The sequence below is a fragment of the Phyllobates terribilis genome, unplaced genomic scaffold, assembly GCF_046119375.1.
Source record: "Phyllobates terribilis strain yellow unplaced genomic scaffold, ASM4611937v1 Scaffold_7__3_contigs__length_470593459, whole genome shotgun sequence".
NCBI classification, from domain to species: Eukaryota; Metazoa; Chordata; class Amphibia; order Anura; family Dendrobatidae; genus Phyllobates; species Phyllobates terribilis.
Window position 1 is genome coordinate 281,592,630 of NW_027362767.1, and position 20,973 is coordinate 281,613,602.

Genomic DNA, 20,973 nt, shown 5'->3' on the forward strand with positions numbered 1-20,973 from the left:
GGTTGCTCCTAAATTCTGGTCTCAAAATTCATTCAGATTAAAACTGTCTCAGTAATCTAGTGTTACTAGCACAGACTTTACATTACCGAGGTCAACCACATCAAGGGACATATATCTGCAATCCAGGACCTTACCTCCTGCTTTCTTACACTATGCAACAGAAAAAACAGAAACTATGCTTTTTTCAGCTGTGCAGCCACTATTCTGTGATGTGGCCTGTTAATCATGCTAATATTGGTGAAAGATCCTCTTTAAAAATCACATTAGAAGGTTATTTCATGTTGTGAAATTGGTATGGTTAGAGACAGCATGAAAATAAGTAAGAATACATTTGACTACTTTATTTTCTATCTGCTGTTATGGTATATTCCTGCTATAAGAGCTTTTGTCTCACTTTGGTTACAGCTTGTTGCCAAGGAGACCGACCATAATTAACAGTGTAGACTTCAGCACAAGCACTGACAGACCTGAATTTGTCACAGTTGCACGATCTTGTAGAAACCTGCTGCACTTCTGGGAATGGGTGCTCAAGTAGGATGTCATCCCGTAATTAAATGAAAATGAACTTGGCACTCCAATGAGATGAATAGATGATATTTATTAAGTGATAGCAATCCACTATCCAAGACTGCAGATTTGAAGAACGAGAGTATAGCCGCAGATGGTTTAAACATGGCTACAAAAAAAGCAGTTCGAAGAATTACTATTTGGCAACAGGAAGACCAATAATCAAAAAAAAAACATGATCAACAGGATATAGTGCGTTTTATTACTACTTACAACAAACAATGGCCGGAACTAAGAAACATCATGAAAAAACATTGGAATGTCCTTATAACAGATCCAATTTTAAAGAAGGTTCTACCTCCTTTCCCATCCATTGTGGCCAGAAGGTCCCAAAACCTGAAAAATAAGTCCATAGCCGCTATGCATCGCCAAATAAAGAAATAACAACATCGAAGTCGATGGGCTTCTTTCCTTGTGGCATGTGTAAAGCATGCCATAATTTGAAAAAATCAAAACCATTCAATAACCACGATGGCTTAAGAACCTTTGATATTTGGAAACCATTGAACTGCTCTTCCATAGGGGTAATCTAACACGCGGAATGCCCCTGTGGTAAAGTATTTATTGGTTTAACAACACGTGAACTTAAAATACGGGTAAGAGAACACATAAGAGATATTGAGAAAGCACTCACCATAGAAGACAATAGTAGACTGAAAACTTTACCCAGACATTTCAAACAATTTCATAAATGCAAGGCCGGGACCTGAAAGCTAAGGCCATTGACCAAGTGGTCCTAGGGCCTGGAGAGATTGAGTTCATCTGAATATATTAATATTCTAACAGAGATTGATTTTTGGCAAACTACCTACAAGCAAATAATCAGAAAAATTGATAGATCAAGTGATATGAATTGATAGACTAGCTAATATGATCGTGGATCGGTAGGGAATAATCAATGTGCAGTGTGACTGTAAGTAGCAAGTTCATAATAAGTGTTAATAACTGCCGAGCAGTCTATGTTATGGAATAAAAGGGTGAACAATTAGTCCACGAACCTATAGTGCAGTCGTAATTATCAATTGGTTCTATAATAATAAAGCACTAGCACTTTATATCAGCATTTGAAGATTATCCTTGAAGTAATCCACTCACTAGTATTGTGTCTTTTTAAATAGTGTGTTCTTTCCATTGGTAAATACGAATTAAAATTTAACCCCTTAAGCCCCGCGGGTGGTTTGCACGTTAATGACCGGGCCAATTTTTACAATTCTGACCACTGTCATTTATGAGGTAATTACTCTGGAACGCTTCAACGGATCCCCCTGATTCTGAGATTGTTTTTTCGTGACATATTGTACTTCATGATTGTGGAAAAATTTCTTCGATATCACTTGCGTTTATTTGTGAAAAAAATGGAAATTTGGCAAAAATTTTGAAAATTTTGCAATTTTCAAAATTTGAATTTTTAAGCCCTGAAATCAGAGCGATATGTCACACAAAAGAGTTAATAAATAACATTTCCCACATGTCTACTTTACATCAGCACAATTTTGGAACCAAAATTTTTTTTTGTTAGGGAGCTATAAGGGTTAAAAGTTGACCAGCGATTTCTCATTTTTCCAACAAAATTTACAAAACCATTTTTTTAGGGACCACATCACATTTGAAGTCACTTTGAGAGGTCTTTATGACAGAAAATACCCAAAAGTGACACCATTCTAAAAACTGCACCCCTCAAGGTGCTCAAAACCACATTCAAGAACGTTATTAACCCTTCAGGTGCTTCACAGGAATTTTTTGAATGTGGAAGAAAAAAATGAACATTTAACTTTTTTCACAAAAATGTTACTTTAGACCAATTTTTTTTTATTTTCACAGGGGTAACAAGAAAAAATGGACCCCAAAATTTGTTGTGCAATTTCCCCTGGGCACGCAGATACCCAATATTTGGGGAAAAAACACTGTTTGGGCGCACGGCAGGGCTCGGAAGGGAAGGAGCGCCATTTGACTTTTTGATTGTAAAATTTGCTTGAATAATTAGCGGACGCCATGTTGTGTTTGGAGAGCCCATGTGTGCCCAAACTTTGGAGCTCCCCCACAAGTGACCCCATTTTGGAAACTAGACCCCCCAAGGCACCTTTCTAGATGCATAGTGAGCACTTGGAACCCCCAGGTGCTTCACAAATTGATTCGTAACAATGAAAAAGTGAAAAAAAAAACACTTTTTCATTTTTATGAATCAATTTGTGAAGCACCTGAAGGTTCCAAGTGCTCACAATGCATCTAGATAGGTGCCTTGGGGGGTCTAGTTTCCAAAATGGGGTCACTTGTGGGGGAGCTCCAATGTTTGGGCACACAGCGGCTCTCCAAACGCAACATGGTGTCGCTAACAATTTGAGCCGATTTTCCGTTAAATTTGTTAGAGGACACCATGTTGCATTTAGAGAGTCCCTGTGTGCCCAAACATTGGAGCTCCCCCACAAGTGACCCCATTTTGGAAACTAGACCCCCCAAGGCACCTATATAGATGCATAGTGAGCACTTGGAACCCCCAGGTGCTTCACAAATTGATTCGTAACAATGAAAAAGTGAAAAAAAAAACACTTTTTCATTTTTATGAATCAATTTGTGAAGCACCTGAGGGTTCCAAGTGCTCACTATGCATCTAGATAGGTGCCTTGGGTGGTCTAGTTTCCAAAATGGGGTCACTTGTGGGGGAGCTCCAATATTTGGGCACACAGCGGCTCTCTAAATGCAACATGGTGTCCGCTAACAAATTTAACGCAAAATTGGCTCAAATTGTTAGCGACACCATGTTGCGTTTGGAGAGCCGCTGTGTGCCCAAACATTGGAGCTCCCCCACAAGTGACCCCATTTTGGAAACTAGACCCCCCAAGGCACCTATCTAGATGCATAGTGAGCACTTGGAACCCCCAGGTGCTTCACAAATTAATTCGTAACAATGAAAAAGTGAAAAAAAAAACACTTTTTCATTTTTATGAATCAATTTGTGAAGCACCTGAGGGTTCCAAGTGCTCACTTTGCATCTAGATAGGTGCCTTGGGTGGTCTAGTTTCCAAAATGGGGTCACTTGTGGGGGAGCTCCAATATTTGGGCACACAGTGGCTCTCTAAATGCAACATGGTGTCCGCTAACAAATTTAACGCAAAATCGGCTCAAATTGTTAGCGACACCATGTTGCGTTTGGAGAGCCGCTGTGTGCCCAAACATTGGAGCTCCCCCACAGGTGACCCCATTTTGGAAACTAGACCCCCCAAGGCACCTATCTAGATGCATAGTGAGCACTTGGAACCCCCAGGTGCTTCACAAATTAATTCGTAACAATGAAAAAGTGAAAAAAAAAACACTTTTTCATTTTTATGAATCAATTTGTGAAGCACCTGAGGGTTCCAAGTGCTCACTTTGCATCTAGATAGGTGCCTTGGGTGGTCTAGTTTCCAAAATGGGGTCACTTGTGGGGGAGCTCCAATATTTGGGCACACAGTGGCTCTCTAAATGCAACATGGTGTCCGCTAACAAATTTAACGCAAAATCGGCTCAAATTGTTAGCGACACCATGTTGCGTTTGGAGAGCCGCTGTGTGCCCAAACATTGGAGCTCCCCCACAGGTGACCCCATTTTGGAAACTAGACCCCCCAAGGCACCTATCTAGATGCATAGTGAGCACTTGGAACCCCCAGGTGCTTCACAAATTGATTCGTAACAATGAAAAAGTGAAAAAAAAAACACTTTTTCATTTTTATGAATCAATTTGTGAAGCACCTGAGGGTTCCAAGTGCTCACAATGCATCTAGATAGGTGCCTTGGGGGGTCTAGTTTCCAAAATGGGGTCACTTGTGGGGGAGCTCCAATGTTTGGGCACACAGCGGCTCTCCAAACGCAACATGGTGTCGCTAACAATTTGAGCCGATTTTGCGTTAAATTTGTTAGTGGACACCATGTTGCATTTAGAGAGCCGCTGTGTGTCCAAATATTGGAACTCCCCCACAAGTGACCCCATTTTGGAAACTAGACCACCCAAGGCACCTATCTAGATGCATAGTGAGCACTTGGAACCCTCAGGTGCTTCACAAATTGATTCATAAAAATGAAAAAGTGTTTTTTTTTTCACTTTTTCATTGTTACGAATCAATTTGTGAAGCACCTGGGGGTTCCAAGTGCTCACTATGCATCTAGATAGGTGCCTTGGGGGGTCTAGTTTCCAAAATTGGGTCACTTGTGGGGGAGCTCCAATGTTTGGGCACACAGGGACTCTCTAAATGCAACATGGTGTCCTCTAACAAATTTAACGGAAAATCGGCTCAAATTGTTAGCGACATCATGTTGCGTTTGGAGAGCCGCTGTGTGCCCAAACATTGGAGCTCCCCCACAAGTGACCCCATTTTGGAAACTAGACCCCCCAAGGCACCTATCGAGATGCATTGTGAGCACTTGAAACCCTCAGGTGCTTCACAAATTGATTCATAAAAATGAAAAAGTGGTTTTTTTTTCACTTTTTCATTGTTACGAATCAATTTGTGAAGCACCTGGGGGTTCCAAGTGCTCACTATGCATCTAGATAGGTGCCTTGTGGGGTCTAGTTTCCAAAATGGGGTCACTTGTGGGGGAGCTCCAATGTTTGGGCACACAGCGGCTCTCCAAACGCAACATGGTGTCGCTAACAATTTGAGCCGATTTTCCGTTAAATTTGTTAGCGGACACCATGTTGCATTTGGAGAGCCACTGTGTGCCCAAATATTGGAGCTCCCCCACAAGTGACCCCATTTTGGAAACTAGACCACCCAAGGCACCTATCTAGATGCAAAGTGAGCACTTGGAACCCTCAGGTGCTTCACAAATTGATTCATAAAAATGAAAAAGTGTTTTTTTTTTCACTTTTTCATTGTTACGAATCAATTTGTGAAGCACCTGGGGGTTCCAAGTGCTCACTATGCATCTAGATAGGTGCCTTGGGGGGTCTAGTTTCCAAAATGGGGTCACTTGTGGGGGAGCTCCAATGTTTGGGCACACAGCGGCTCTCCAAACGCAACATGGTGTCGCTAACAATTTGAGCCGATTTTCCGTTAAATTTGTTAGCGGACACCATGTTGCATTTGGAGAGCCGCTGTGTGCCCAAATATTGGAGCTCCCCCACAAGTGACCCATTTTGGAAACTAGACCCCCCAAGGCACCTATTGAGATGCATAGTGAGCACTTGGAACCCCCAGGTGCTTCACAAATTGATCCATAAAAATGAAAAAGTGTTTTTTTTTTCACTTATTCAATTTTACGAATCAATTTGTGAAGCACCTGGGGGTTCCAAGTGCTCATTATGCATCTAGATAGGTGCCTTGGGGGGTCTAGTTTCCAAAATGGGGTCACTTGTGGGGGAGCTCCAATGTTTGGGCACACAGGGACTCTTCAAATGCAACATGGTATCCGCTAACAATTTGAGCCGACAATTTGTTAGCGGATACCATGTTGCATTTGAAGAGTCCCTGTGTGCCCAAACATTGGAGCTCCCCCACAAGTGACCCCATTTTGGAAACTAGACCCCCCAAGGCACCTATCTAGATGTATAATGAGCACTTGGAACCCCCAGGTGCTTCACAAATTGATTTATAAAATTGAATAAGTGAAAAAAAAACACTTTTTCATTTTTATGGATCAATTTGTGAAGCACCTGGGGGTTCCAAGTGCTCACTATGCATCTAGATAGGTGCCTTGGGGGGTCTAGTTTCCAAAATGGGGTCACTTGTGGGGGAGCTCCAATGTTTAGACACACAGGATCTCTCCAAACGCGACATGGTTCCAATTTGTTAGCGGACACCATGTTGCGTTTCGAGTGCCCCTGTGTGTCTAAACATTGGAGCTCCCCCACAAGTGACCCCATTTTGGAAACTAGACCCCCAGGGAACTTATATAGATGTGTGGTGAGCCCATTGAACCCCCAGGTGCCTCTCAGAAAATCATAATGTTGACTTGTGAAAATAAAATAAAAACATTTTTTCCACAAAAATGCAAAAAAAAATATTTTCACAAGGGTACTAGGAGAAATTGCACCCCATAAGTTGTTGTGCAATTTCTCCTGAGTACTCATATACCCCATGTGTTGGAAAAAAACTACTGTTTGGGCGCATGTAAGGGCTCGGAAGGGAAGGAGTGACGCTTTTGAACGCAGACTTTGATGGAATGGTCTGCGGGCGTCATGTCATGTTCTCAGAGCCCTTGATGTGCCTAAACAGTGAAATGCCTAACAAGTGCCCCCTTTTTGGTAGTGTTAGTTGATTTTTGAATTTTGTAATGTAGTGTTATACATCAGTTGTGTAGGACAATCTGACGAACACTACACAACTGATGTATGACAACCTGACGAACACTACGTCAGCTGTGCAGTGTTCGTCAGGTTGTCATACTTCAGAAATTAATTCAATAGTCCATCGAAGTATGGTACCTTTTGAAGCAGTCTTTCATACACAGGCCAGGTTTGTCAGGGCAGGTGTCACATTGATAAATGGTGTCCTTGCGTATTCCACTTTTATAACACACTCGGCACCTCTTTTGTGACTTTCCTTTTTTTCCGCTGTGAGGGATCTGCCCTGGGAAATGCTGGCCTGGTACAATTCTTGGTCCTTCAATTCCAGAAGTACTGGGGTCCTCTCTGTCACCGCTGCCAAATATCAGGGCCTTGATAACTGTTTCCTGAAACTGAAGGTACGACGCAGAAGTCTGGCCTACACATTGTGACAGAAGGAAAGCATTGTGCATTGCCATCTGTACAATGTGCACGGCCAGCTTCTTGTACCACACTCTGGACTTTCTCAAAGCACTGTATGGCTGGAGGACTTGATCAGAGAGATCAACTCCCCCCATGTACTTGTTGTACCCCACTACACAGTCTGGTTTGACGACCTTTGTAGTGGAACCACGTACAGTGCTGAGTGTGCTGCCATCACCATGTATGGTGGTCAAGAAAAGGACATCCCTTTTGTCCTTGTACTTGACCATCAACAGGTGGTCGCTACATTGGGCTCTGCTCTCACCCCTTTTGAGCAGCTGCCCAATTAGCGTCTTTGGGAGGCCTTTCTGAATTTTGCGGACAGTACCGCAGGCTGCGGTATGTCGCGCAGAGAGGGACTGGAAGAGCGGGATACTTGTATAAAAGTTATCCACGTAGAGGTGATAACCTTTATCAAGCAGTGGGTGCACCAAGTCCCACACAATTTTCCCACTCACTCCCAGAACAGGGGGGCATTCAGGGGGTTCAATCCGGGAGTCCTTCCCTTCATAAACTCTAAACTTGTGAGTGTATCCTGAGGTACTCTCACAAAGTTTATACAGCTTGATCCCATACCTTGCCCTCTTACTGGGCAGGTACTGCCGGAATCCAAGCCGCCCCTTAAAAGAAATTAAGGACTCATCCACACAAAAGTCACTTTGGGGCACGTACACTTCACCAAACTTGTTGTTGAAGTGTTCGATGACCGGCCGAACTTTGAAAAGACGATCAAAGTTCGGGTCATCGCGTGCAGGACACCTTGCATTATCTTGGTAATGCAAGAACTTGTAGATGGCCTGAAAACGTGTCCGGGGCATGACCATTCGGAACACTGGAGTGTTATACAAAACGTCAACACTCCAGTATTGCCGAAGCTCGGGCTTCTTCAAGATCCCCATAAGAAGGACCAGGCCCCAAAACTTCATCATTTCTACTGCGTCTACAGGAGACCAGTTAGAAAATGATGAAGAGGGGTTTTGTTCTAAAAATTGATGAGCGTATAAATTAGTTTGGCCCACCATGAGGTTTATAAAATCCTCAGAGAAAAAGACTTTGAAAAAGTCTATTTCTGTGAGGCCGGTGGTGTCAAACTTGATTCCTGATTCCGCTACGAAATCAGGAATAGCGGCTCATAATTTTCGGGGGGCGAAGCCCATATAGGCTCAGTAGTGGGGGGCGCTGGAACATCTCTCCTGCAACGACGGCGGGGCGGGCCAGCAGAACCTGAGGAAGAGGAGGAAGAAGAGAAGGAGGAAGACGACGAGGAGTCGGAAAAACAAAGAAATGTGGGATCCTCACCCTCACTGTCAGTGTCGGAGGCAAGAATAGCGCAAGCCTCCTCCGCTGAATAATGAGTTTGGGATGAGCAGGACATTGTTTGTTATGTATGTGGTGCGTGTGTGTCAATTCTTTGAGAGTGTGTGTGTGTCAGTACTTTATTTAGAGTGTGTGGAAAAAGGAAATACTGTATGTGGTGCAAACAGCGAGCACGAGTGTGGATTGGTGAACTATGCCACCGATCAATACTCGGCGGCTGCTGGATGTGCCCACAAATGTGTGGGGAGTGGGAAGAGGGGAATTGGGTTGGATGAGGGGAGATCAGATTACTTACCAAAGTCCTCTCTGTTCTTTCAGGACCGGGAGCCCGTAGCAGGAGCCCGGCGCTGGTGACCGGGAGCCCGGCGCTGGTGACCGGGAGCCCGGAGCAGGAGACCGGGAGCCCAGAGCAGGAGACCGGGGGCCCGGAGCAGGAGACCGGGGGCCCGGAGCAGGAGACCGGGAGCCCGGAGCAGGAGACCGGGGGCCCGGAGCAGGAGACCGGGGGCCCGGAGCAGGAGACCGGGAGCCCGGAGCAGGAGACCGGGAGCCCGGAGCAGGAAGACGGGAGCCTGGAGCAGGAGACCGGGAGCCCGGAGCAGGAGACCGGGAGCCCGGAGCAGGAGACCGGGAGCCCGGAGCAGGAAGACGGGAGCCCGGAGCAGGAGACCGGGAGCCTGGAGCAGGAAGACGGGAGCCCGGGAGCCCGGAGCAGGAAGACGGGAGCCTGGAGCAGGAGACCGGGAGCCCGGAGCAGGAGACCGGGAGCCCGGAGCAGGAAGACGGGAGCCCGGAGCAGGAGACCGGGAGCCCGGAGCAGGAAGACGGGAGCCCGGAGCAGGAGACCAGGAGCACGGAGCAGGAGACTGGTACTGGAGCTGGAGATCAGAAGCAAAAGAATTAACAGGGACACTGGGGTGAGGCGGATTGGGATGGGAAGGGGGGTAAAAAGACAGGGGAGTGGGAAGAGGGGTAAAAAGACAGGAGAGTGGGAAGAGGGGGATTGGGGTGGATGAGGGGAGATCAGAGATGGACTTACCAAAGGGTCAGCAGGACTGGAACAGAAGACCCAGAGCAGGAGCCCGGGAGCCCGGAGCAGGAGACCAGGAACCCGGAGCAGGAGACCAGGAGCCCGGTGCAGGAGACCAGGAGCCCGGTGCAGGAGACCAGGAGCCCGGCGCTGTTGACCGAGAGCCCGAAGCTGGTGACCGGGAGCCCGGCGCAGGAGCCCGGGAGCAGTAGACCAGGAGACCGGAGCAGGAGACCAGGAGCCCGGAGCAGGAGACCGGTACTGGAGCTGGAGATCAGAAGCAAAAGAATTAACAGGGACACTGGGGTGAGGCGGATTGGGGTGGGAAGGGGGGTAAAAAGACAGGGGAGTGGGAAGAGGGGTAAAAAGACAGGGGAGTGGGAAGAGGGGGATTGGGGTGGATGAGGGGAGATCAGAGATGGACTTACCAAAGGGTCAGCAGGACTGGAACAGAAGACCCAGAGCAGGAGACCAGGAGCCCGGTGCAGGAGACCAGGAGCCCGGTGCAGGAGACCAGGAGCCCGGTGCAGGAGACCAGGAGCCCGGTGCAGGAGACCGGTACTGGAGCTGTAGATCAGAAGCAAAAGAATTAACAGGGACACTGGGGTGGGAAGGGGGGTTAAAAGACAGGGGAGTGGGAAGAGGGGTAAAAAGACAGGGGAGTGGGAAGAGGGGGATTGGGGTGGATGAGGGGAGATCAGAGATGGACTTACCAAAGGGTCAGCAGGACTGGAACAGAAGACCCAGAGCAGGAGACCAGGAACCCGGAGCAGAAGACCAGGAGCCTGGAGCAGGAGACCAGGAGCCCGGTGCAGGAGACCAGGAGCCCGGTGCAGGAGACCAGGAGCCCGGTGCAGGAGACCAGGAGCCCGGTGCAGGAGACCAGGAGCCCGGAGCAGGAGACCGGTACTGGAGCTGGAGATCAGAAGCAAAAGAATTAACAGGGACACTGGGGTGGGAAGGGGGGTTAAAAGACAGGGGAGTGGGAAGAGGGGTAAAAAGACAGGGGAGTGGGAAGAGGGGGATTGGGATGAATGAGGGGAGATCAGAGATGGACTTACCAAAGGGTCAGCAGGACTGGAACAGAAGACCCAGAGCAGGAGACCGGGAGCCCGGCGCTGGTGACCAGGAGCCCGGCGCTGGTGACCGGGAGTGGAGCTGGAGACTCGGACCAGAGCTGTAGACCGCTGCAGGACGCAGAAAAAAAGGTAAGGGGGGGTAAAAAGAGGGGGGAGGGGGGATTGGGGTGGATGAGGGGAGAACAGACTTACCAAAGTCTTCTCTGCAGGATCAGCAGCAGGCTCTGGAGCAGGAACCACAGCAGGTCAGGAGCAGAAGATCCAGGAGCTGGAGCAGAAGATCCAGGACGCTGGAACAGAAGATCCAGGAGCAGCGGCAGCAGCAGCGACTGGAACAGTGAGAAGATGGTCTTGTGGTGTCACAGAATATTCTGTGGCACTACAAGGCCCAGCACAGACACATCAGATGTGATCGCTCTGTAGAAATCCTCACCAAATGTGAGGGTCTGCAGGGCGGTCACAGGGTGATGATGGGGTGGTGACAGGTGGAGGTAATCTGATTGAAGCAATCATTGATGACATCGATCGCTCCAATCAGAGTTCCTGAATACAGGTGACCAGGCGGTCACAGGGAGGTGTCACCCCTCTGTGACCCCCTGTGGTGCATGTTGTGCCCCAGCCATCTGATTGGTGACACTGATTGCACCAATCAGACATGGCTGGAGCAGAGCACGCACCACAGGGGGTCACAGAGGGGTGACACCTCCCTGTGACCGCCTGGTCACCTGTATTCAGGAACTCTGATTGGAGCGATCGATGTCATCATCGATCGCTCCAATCACAGCAGTCTGGGGGCTTGAATCACATTACAGGGGGTCATGGGGCGGTGACAGGCAGGTCACAAGCCGGTCACCGCCCCATCACCGCCCTGTCACCGCGCGGTCGCGCTACGATCGGTGCGATCGGCGATCGCACCGATCATAGCAGTCCGGGGCCAGGGCTGGGGTGTCCTAGCAACAGTCTAGGATCGGTGCTCATAGGAGAACCGATCCTAGGCTGCAGATCACTGTTTCCGGCAATCACATTGCCGGAAACAGTGAGAAATGCTGTGATTGGCTGTTCAGATTTGAACAGCCAATCACAGCGATCGCTGGTGCGGGGGGGCGGCGACAGCCCCCGGGATGATGACGCCATCTTCCAGGAGGTAAGATGGCACCGTAACTTTAATGCTGTCACCGCGACTTAAGTCGCGGTGCCGCATTAAAGATATGACGTACTAATACGGGTCTGGCTCTTAAGTCCCAGGGCACAGACGCGTATTAGTACGTCAGATGTTATTAAGGGGTTAAAGGGGTTTTCCCATGAACAAAAGTTCATTTTAATCAATAGATCTTGGAATAATAATAAGTTCCACAATTGGATGTGTTTAAATAAAATGTTCCTGTGCTGAGATAATCTTATAAATGTGCCCCTGCTGTGTACTGTGTAATGGCTGTGTCTGACCGTACAGGAACATGGTCTGATCATACCACAGCTCCTGGGCAGGGGAGGAAGGAAAAGACTATACAGCAGGGGATCACAGCTGATTCTTTCTCTGAAGTGAAACATTGACTAAAACATTGATTAAAAACAGGCAGGGAAATGTTTTACCTCACAGAAAGAATCAGCTGCAACCCCTGTTGAAATGTCTGTATACTCTCTTTTGCTCCCCCTCATCCCCAGGAGCTGTGGTATGATCAGACCATGTCCCTGTACGGTCAGACACAGCCATTACACAGTACACAGCAGGGGCACATTTATAAGATTATCTCAGCACAGGAACATTTTATTTAAACACATCCAATTGTGGAAGTTATTATTATTCCAAGATCTATTGATTAAAATCAACTTTCGTTCGTGGGAAAACCCCTTTAAGTTTTAGTTAGTGTCCTTAATAGGGATTTTTTTTCCTTAGGCAATTTGTGTGAATCTATTGATAACCCTATGCTGACCTTGAACAGTATTGCTTTGGTTTTTGAACCAAACAAATTGGCAAAACGTTCAGATGCCCGGGCGTCTTTACAGCCTTCCTATTGACTTCTCTTATAAAGTATAGAGCGTCATGATAGCAGAAAACATCTGAAGAACGGCCAGATCACTTCTTTTAATCTTTTGGCATCTTTCAAAACCTGAAGTGGTCAAAAGTCACTAAAAAGACTGAACATATGAACAGCAAGTCGTTATTTTATAGAAATACGAGTTATTTAGAGCGTTTTGTAAGCGCTTTTTCAGGTGTTTTTCAAAGCAGAATCCACCTAATCCACCCCCTAGGGTGCTGTGAGAAGGAAGTGGCAAAAAGTTTGTCTCTGTTGGATTATTTGTTTGCTGCGGTGTGATCCCATTCGCCTGCATTATGCTGTGACATAGCAGTGGCACATTGAGATCTTTGGCTGCGTGACATACACTGTGTGCAGAATTATTAGGCAAGTTGTATTTTAGAGGATTATTTTTATTATTGATCAACAACTATGTTCTCAATCAACCCAAAAGACTCATAAATATCCAAGCATAATATTTTTGGAAGTTGGAGTGTTTTTTTTTTAGATTTGGCTATCTTAGGAGGATATCTGTTTGTGCAGGTAACTATTACTGTGCCGAATTATTAGGCAACTTAATAAAAACCAAATATAATCCCATCTCATTTATTTATTTTCACCAGGTAAACCAATATCAGTGCACAAAATTTAGAAATAAACATTTCTGACATGCAAAAACAAAAAACAAAAAAATTAGTGATCAATAAAGCCACCTTTCTTTATGATGACACTCAGCAGCCTTCCATCCATAGATTCTGTCAGTTGCTTGATCTGTTTTCGATCAACATTGCGTGTAGCAGCCACCACAGCCTCCCAGACACTGATCCGAGAGGTGTACTGTTTTCCCTCCCTGTAGATCTCACATTTTATGATATACCACAGGTTCTCTATGGGGTTCAGATCAGGTGAACAAGGGGGCCATGTCATTATTTTTTCTTCTTTTAGACCTTTACTGGCCAGCCACGCTGTGGAGTAGTTGGATGCATGTGATGGAGCATGGTCCTGCATGAAAATCATGTTTTTCTTGAACGATACCAACTTCTTCCTGTACCACTGCTTGAAGAAGTTGTCTTCCAGAAACTGGCAGTAGGTCTGGGAGTTGAGCTTCATTCCATCCTCAACCCGAAAAGGTCCCACAAGTTCATCTTTGATGATACCAGCCCATACCTGTACCCCACCTCCACCTTGCTGGCGTCTGAGTCAGAGTGGAGCTCTCTGCCCTTTACTGATCCAGCCTCTGGCCCATTCATCTGGCCCATCAAGAGTCACTCTCATTTCATCAGTCCATAAAACCTTTGAAAAATCAGTGTTAAGATATTTCTTGTCCCATTCTTGACGTTTTATCTTATGTTTCTTATTCAAAGGTGGTCATTTTTCAGCCTTCCTTACCTTGGCCATGTCCCTGAGTATCGCACACCTTGTGCTTTTTGATACTCCAGTAACGTTGCAGCTAAGAAATATGGCAAAACTGGTGGCGAATGGCATCTTGGCAGCTTCATTCTTGATTTTCCTCAATTCATGGGCAGTTTTTTGCGCCTTTTTTGGCCAACACGCTTCTTGCGACCCTGTTGGCTATTTGCCATGAAACGCTTGATTGTTCGGTGATCACGCTCCAAAAGTTTGGAAATTTCAAGACTGCTGCATCCCTCTGCAAGACATCTCACAATTTTGGACTTTTCAGAGCCCGTCAAATCTCTTCTGACCCATTTTGCCAAAGGAAAGGAAGTTGTCTAATAATTAAGCACACCTTATATAGGGTGTTGATGTCATTAGTCAACACCCCTCCTCATTACAGAGATGCACATCACCAGATTTACTTAATTGGTAGTTGGCTCTCAAGCCTATGCAGCTTGGAGAAGGACAACATGTATAAAAAATATCAAAGTGATCAAAATACGCATTTGCCTAATAATTCTGCATACGGTGTATGAAGCGGCCATAGTCAGCGATCTCAGAATTATCCAACCCTCAATAAGGCTAGATTCACACAAGCATAGGAAAAATCATCTCATTTTAATCCAGGAAAAAACTGATGCGCTTTCATCTGTATTGTCATCTGTCTGGCATCCTTTTTTAGCTTACAAGACAGAATACAGTTTCTTAACCCCATCATTACTGGGCCATTTTCATAGTTGTTTTTTTTTTATACAATGTTCACTAAATGCTAAAACTGACCTGGCTATAAGATTCTCCAGGTCATTATGAGTTTGTAGATACCAAACATGTATAGGTTATTTTTTATTTAAATGGTGAAAAAAAAATCCAAAGTTTGTTAAAAAAAAAAAAAATGGCGCAATTTTCCCAGACCCATAGCATCTTCATATTTTTGGGATCTGGGGCCGGATGAGGGCTTATTTTTTGCGCGCTGAGCTCACATTTTTATTGATACTATTTTGGGGTAGATATGATGTTTTGATCGCCCGTTATTGCATTTTATTGCAATGTAGCAGCGACCAGAAAAACGTAATTCTGACGTTTAGATTTTTTTTCTCGTTTCGCCGTTTACCAATCAGATTAATTCTTTTTTTATATTGATAGATCGGGCGATTCTGAACGTGGCGATACCAAATATATGTATATGTGATTTTTTTTTTTATTGTTTTGTTTTGAGCGTGGCGAAAGGGGGGGTGATTTCAACCTTTATTTATTTTTTTAATATTTTTAAAAACTTTTTTTTTAATTTTTGCATGCTTCAAGAGTCTCCATGGGACACTAGAAGCTGCAATTATCTGATTGCCGGTGCTACACACAAGCGATCATCAGATCGCCTGTGTGTAGCAGAAATGCTCACTAGCTATGAGCGCTGACCACTGGGCGGCGCTCATAGCAATCTGGAAATGACAACCGCAGGGGTCTCCTGCAGACCCCGGGTTGTCATGTCAATCCATCGATGACCCATCATGTGACGGGGTTACCAATGGGCGGGGTTAGTGACGCGCATCCGGTTTGCGCGAATTAAATGCCGTTGTCAGAGATTGACAGCGGCATTTAACATGTTAACAGCCGCGGGTGGATTGCGATTCCAGCTGCGGCTGTTAGGGGCACATGACAGCTGATCAGATGAGCTGTCATGTGCCAGAAAGGTGCGGGCTCAGCGCCAGAGCCAGCACTAAAGGGAGGGATCTGATGTGTGCCGTACAGTGCATTCGTAAAAATATGATGCAATAAAGATGCAGTAAAGACAATTCGCATGGGATCCGATTCTTTTTGGTCGCCCATAGACATGAATAGGTGTGTCTCATACAAAATACGGAAGAGACTAGTGACGCTGTGATGTTCTCTCTCAGGGACACTGCGTCATCTGAACAGCCCAATTGAATAAAGTTGGCTCCAGTGTTGTCCATGTGAGGTCGCTTTTTTGTACGGACAGCTCTCAGACCTAAAATATGGCCGTGTGAACGAACCCTAGGGTCGCATTCACACATCAGTATTTGAAACCAAAACCAGGAGGCTACCAATCAGAGAAAGAGTATAATAGAAACGTGCACCACTTAGGCATTTTTGACTCACTCCTGGCTTTGGCTTACAAATACTGATCAAAATACTGCAGTGTGAACACGGCCTAAGAATGAGGCCAGTTAGTCACGGTTATGATGCCGGTGTTGTAGGTAAAATCAGGATTGTATTTGGGGGAAACCACATATATAACAGTAATACCAGTAGTGTATCTGACTGCTATCAACTGACCAACAAGTGTGGACTTTTCTCTTTGGATTCTCTTTTGGGGTCCCCATAATAGTCAGTAATTGGAATCGGATGCACAGAATGAACAGAAGTACAAGAAGGAACGTGACCCGTGGCTTTCACAATGAAGAAAACAAGGAAATTAACCCTATCCACATACAGAGGCTGGCTCACCAGTGAGGCGCCCCCTAGTGGTTGGTGAGTCTCTACTGGGGAGTCAGTATTCATGCAAGTGAGAATAATCTGTCTAGTGCTTCTTCTGGCTGCAGAAACTTCGAGTATAGCAGTAAAATGTACTGCTTTGTACTTATTGTAATGTGATGCAGGGATCAAGGAGAAAGAAAACGTGAATTGAGTATTTTACATTTTGGCATAACTTTGCACCATTAATAGCAAGGACCAGATGAAAAAGGATGAGAATCCCTGAACTAGAGGATGAGGCGGAAATAGTCAGAGGGCAAAATGAAATGGAGGACTTCAGGTACCAGATAACAAAATCCTCAGTAGCTCACAATAGACTCAATCTAACAAGTGATAACTGGGTCAGGAACAAGAGAAGACAGTATCAGCCCAATGCAGGAGCAGATCCAGCAGAATCTATCTGCATACAGGGAAGATGTGAGCGAAGATCCTAAATATAACGCCAGCTATGCCAAACTGTTATTATGGCAGGAGAACTACTGGGGAAAGGGAATAACCAGCAGGGAGCACAGGGAATAACCAGCAGGGAGCACATGAAATAACCAGCAGGGAGCACAGGGAATAAACAGCATGGAGCACAGGGAATAACCAGCAGGGAACACAGGGAATAACCAGCAGGGAACACAGGGAATAACCAGCAGGGAACACAGGGAATAACCAGCAGGGAACACAGGGAATAACCAGCAGGGAACACAGAGAATAACCAGCAGGGAGAACAGGAAATAACCTGCAGGGAACACAGAGAATAACCAGCAGGGAACACGGGGAATAACCAGCAGGGAACACAGGGAATAACCAGCAGGGAACACAGGGAATACACAGCAGAGAGCACAGGGAATACACAGCAGAGAGCACATGGAATAACCAGCAGAGATCACAGGGAATAACCAGTAGAGAGCACAGGGAATAACCAGCAGGGAGCACAGGGAATAACCAGCAGAGAGCACAGGGAATAACCAGCAGAGAGTCTAGGGAATAACCAGCAGGGAGCATAGGGAATAACCAGCAGGGAGCACATGAAATAACCAGCAGGGAGCACAGGGAATAAACAGCATGGAGCACAGGGAATAACCAGCAGGGAACACAGGGAATAACCAGCAGGGAACACAGGGAATAACCAGCAGGGAACACAGGGAATAACCAGCAGGGAACACAGAGAATAACCAGCAGGGAGAACAGGAAATAACCTGCAGGGAACACAGAGAATAACCAGCAGGGAACACGGGGAATAACCAGCAGGGAACACAGGGAATAACCAGCAGGGAACACAGGGAATAACCAGCAGGGAGCACAGGGAATAACCAGCAGGGAACACAGGGAATACACAGCAGAGAGCACAGGGAATACACAGCAGAGAGCACATGGAATAACCAGCAGAGATCACAGGGAATAACCAGTAGAGAGTCTAGGGAATAACCAGCAGGGAGCATAGGGAATAACCAGCAGGGAGCATAGGGAATAACCAGCAGAGAGCACAGGGATTAACCAGCAGGGAGCAGAAGGAATAACCAGCAGAGAGCATGTGGAATAAACAGCAGCGAGCACAGGGAATAACTACCAGAGAGCATAGGGAATAACAAGCAGGGAGCACAAGGAATAACCAGCAGAGAGCACATGGAATAACCAGCAGAGATCACAGGGAATAACCAGCTGGAGGCACAGCGAATAACCAGCAGAGAGCACATGGAATAACCAGCAGGGAGCACAGGGAATAACCAGCAGTGAACACATGGAATAACCAGCAGAGAGCACATGGAATAACCAGCAGAGATCACAGGGAATAACCAGAAGAGAGCACAAGGAATAACCAGCTGGAGGCACAGGGAATAACCAGCAGAGATCACAGGGAATAACCAGCAGAGATCACAAGGAATAACCAGCAGGGATCACATGGAATAACCAGCAGGGAGCACATGGAATAACCAGCAGGGAGCACAGGAAATAACCAGCAGGAAGCACAGGGAATAACCAGCAGAAAGCACAGGGAGCAAGTGCTGGAACAAGGAGAGGAATAGCGCTTATAGTCTGATTATTGGTACATATTTATTATGCATTGCTTATATACCGTCACCATATATCACCCCACTTTACAAACATTATCATTGCTGTCCCATTGGGGCTCACAATCTACATTCCCTATCAGTCTTTGGAGTGTGGGAGGAAACCGGAGAAACCGGAGGAAACCCACGCAAACACGGGAGAACATGCAAACTCCTTGCAGATGTTGTGCTTGGTGGGATTTGAACCCAGGATCCCAGCGCAGCAAGGCTGCAGTGCTAACCACTGAGCCACGATACAGTGCTAACCACTAAGCCGCTATGCTGCCCTTACTACTATACCTACAACATGGCTGAGCAGAGAATTCCCCATGATGCATGCAGGTAGTCAGAGTCCATTCTTCTTAGTGACCAGCTGTCTGATAATGTACTGTAAGGCGGCGTGCACATGAGGCGCTACAGCTAATGGTCTGCAATCTAAGTCTTTGTGCTTCTCAATGCTCTCGGCCTCGCTTCTGGGAAAGAAGAGTCTCTGAGTCAGCATGCAGTAACTTTACTATGTCATCTGTGTGCTATGTGTAGAAGTTGTCAGAGGCACAGATATTAGAGATGAGTGGATAGATTCACTGGTCCTGGGTCCAGCAGCTAGGTCAGTAGCCCACAATAGCCATCCGGAGCCCTCTGAACGTCCTCCTGTCTGCATTTTTTGACATGAAGTGCAATGATCACGCTGTGTCGGGCCTACACAACACAAGAAGTGGTAGGGATGCCTGCAGGTGAGAGGTGGTTCACAGGGCTCCCATCCAGTGGCCACATCTCCCGACAAGGCTGCTGGAGCAGGGCTCGGAGAATAGATTTGCTAATTTCTAACAGATATAGAGACTGGTCCATAACAGTCCTCAGCTTCATCTGTTCTTCCTATGGCTAGCAGCCCTATGTAAGTAGGGAGTCACACCTGTTCTCAGCTGGCACCTAATGAGACCCAACACACAGCCTAAAGCCCTGCACGGCCCTGAAGTATAGCGTGAACCCTCTTCCCAACCAGGTTCATTTCCCGGACATGTTGTGTATCACGGCTTCAATGTTCAGTGATTTTCTCAGCCTCAGGACCCGGCCATTTACCAGTAGATAAGAGTCCTGAGAAGATGACGTCTTCCGATTCCTACAGGAGCAGTTCCCTTTCTACAATGGTTCTGGTGATCAGACTCCGAGGTTTGGAAGGTGGGCGGTTGTAATCATCTCACCAGCAGTATTGGCTCCTGATACCAATCTGAAATATATTGTAGAGTTGGGCAGAAAGATCTGCCCTGCCCCGGCGTCCAGTCTCTTCCTCTGTGGCAGTAGGACTAGGGCAGTGGTCAGCATCCTGGGCACCTTTTGTGCTTACTAGGCTCCGGACTGTCCAGACATAACGCGGCCTGGTGAGGAGGCCTCATGTGCTGTCAGGGGCCTAGAAAGTGCAGGTGGTGCCCAGAATGCTGCACCTTTCTGCCCCACATATATATTCTCTTCATAGCATAGGACGGCTGTAATCTGCTGCCTTCTGAGAACAGGACCCCCCCATCATCAGATATGACCCGATATTCCATTGCCTGCTTCTGAGAAAGGGTGTGGGGCTACCTATGCTTGAGAAAGGGTGTGTGGCTACCTATGCCTGCACCTCAGAAAGGGTGTGCAACTACTTATGCCTGCGCCTGAGAAAGGGTGTGCTGCTACCTATGCCTGCACCTCAGAAAGGGTGTGCAACTACTTATGCCTGCGCCTGAGAAAGGGTGTGCGGCTACCTATTCCTGCACCTCAGAAAGGGTGTGCGACTACTTATGCCTGCGCCTGAGAGAGGGTGTGTGGCTACCTATGCCTGCGCCTGAGAGAGGGTGTGTGGCTACATATGCCTGCACCTGAGAAAGGGTATGCGGCTACTTATGCCTGAGCTTGAGAAAGGGTGTGCGGCTACTTATGCCTGCGCCTGAGAAAGGGTGTGCGGCTACCTATGCATGCGCCTGAGAAAGGGTGTGCGGCTTACCTATGCCTGCGCCTGAGAAAGGGTGTGCGGCTACCTATGCCTGAGAAAGGGTGTGAGGCTACCTATGCCTGAGAAAGGGTGTGCGGCTACCTATGCCTGAGAAAGGGTGTGCGGCTACCTATACCAGCGCCTCAGAAAGGGTGTGCGGCTACCTATACCAGCGCCTCAGAAAGGGTGTGCGGCTATCTATACCTGCGCCTCAGAAAGGGTGTGCAGCTACCTATACCTGCGCCTCAGAAAGTGTGTGTGGCTACCTATGCCTGCGCCTGAGACGGTTTGCGGCTACTTATGCCTGCGCCTCAGAAAGTGTGTGTGGCTACCTATGCCTGCACCTTGGAA